The sequence below is a fragment of the Sinocyclocheilus grahami genome, unplaced genomic scaffold (assembly GCF_001515645.1).
Source record: "Sinocyclocheilus grahami isolate Dianchi unplaced genomic scaffold, SAMN03320097.WGS_v1.1 scaffold1005.1, whole genome shotgun sequence".
NCBI lineage: Eukaryota > Metazoa > Chordata > Actinopteri > Cypriniformes > Cyprinidae > Sinocyclocheilus > Sinocyclocheilus grahami.
In genome coordinates this window covers 237,133-238,374 of record NW_015506184.1, presented here as the reverse complement: position 1 = coordinate 238,374, position 1,242 = coordinate 237,133, and the positions used below count along the sequence as shown (strand labels likewise).

The 1,242-nt window shown below is 36.1% G+C and overlaps 1 pseudogene; it reads left to right on the top strand.

The window, feature by feature from the left end:
• Window positions 1–131: 131 nt before the first annotated feature.
• LOC107565494 (von Willebrand factor D and EGF domain-containing protein-like) overlaps window positions 132–1,242 on the top strand; it is a 63,546-nt pseudogene continuing 62,435 nt past the window's right edge.

The following is a 1,242-nucleotide window of genomic DNA, read 5'->3' as shown; positions in this document are numbered from 1 at the left end:
ATGATGATGATGATGATGATGATTAGTAGTAGTAGTAGTAGTAATAGTATTGTATCATATGACGAATCAAACTACACAATGAAGATTTCAAACATAATGTCTTTCTGAATCTGTGAATGGTGTATGTTTGCATGGAAAGTAAGGCGAGCACCCAGTTGCTGCTTTTACTTTCATCTTGTGTTTAAGCCGACCACCTTGAAACTCCATTACCTCCTTTTAAGAAACGTCCCTTCAAATCATCCCTGCATCTACCCACCAAACCATTATTAAGAATTTATAAAATGAACACTTAAATGTCTTTATCTTCATCTTGCCCCATTACACCTCTAAGAGTAAAGCTTAGGACGTAATTGCAGAGTAATGATCCTTGAATTAGGCTGGAAAGAGCAGGGCGTTATGGACTCTAAACCAGCCGAGACATGAGCTCATCAGCGCTCCAGTGGGGCAGAAAGCCCTCTCGGCCCGGCCTCGTCTTCCCTCTGGAAAGCAGATAGGATTAGAGGAGAGATTTTCTGCTCTTTTCCATGCCGGTCAAAAGTCACCTGCCCTTATTCTTTATGAGGACTTTTAGATGGTTAATGGAAATGTGTTCCTTTGAACAAACTCTGTATTTGAGACTTTACTGAGAGATGTAGCTAAAACTAGTTCTTAACATTTTTAGATGAAAATGTGAGTGCTTTACTATGCAGTTCTTGTTGACAATATGCTAGAGTGTTACTAGATGGTTGCTAAAGTGTTCTGGATGCTTAAATGGTTGAATACTTGTTCAAGACTCTAATGTCTCTGTCTTTTTAGACCACACTGGCCAAAACTCTGGAATCTCGTCAGATGATACTATAATATTTTAATATTGCTCCATTTGGCTTTTTTCTTTTTTCTTTTGTTGTGCTTTGCTGATGTTTGTATTTTTGTATTGTTTTGCTTTTTTTAACTTGCTGACAGTTTTATTTGTTTAATTGTGCTTTGGTGACAATTTATTTGTTGCTTTGCTTGTTTGTGTTGACTCTTTTTGTTTTGTTGCACTTTGCTGATGTTTTGTTGTTTTGATTAGCTTTGCTTGTTTCTCTTTGTTGTGTTGTACTTTGTTGGCATTTAGTTTTGTTGCTTTTCTTTATTCTTTTTGTAGTGCTTTGCTGACATTTTTTAGTTGTACTTTTGCGGACAATTTATTTGTTGCTTTGCTTTTTTCTTTTTGTTTTGTTTTGTTGTGCTTTGCTGACAATATTTGTTGCTTTGCTTTTT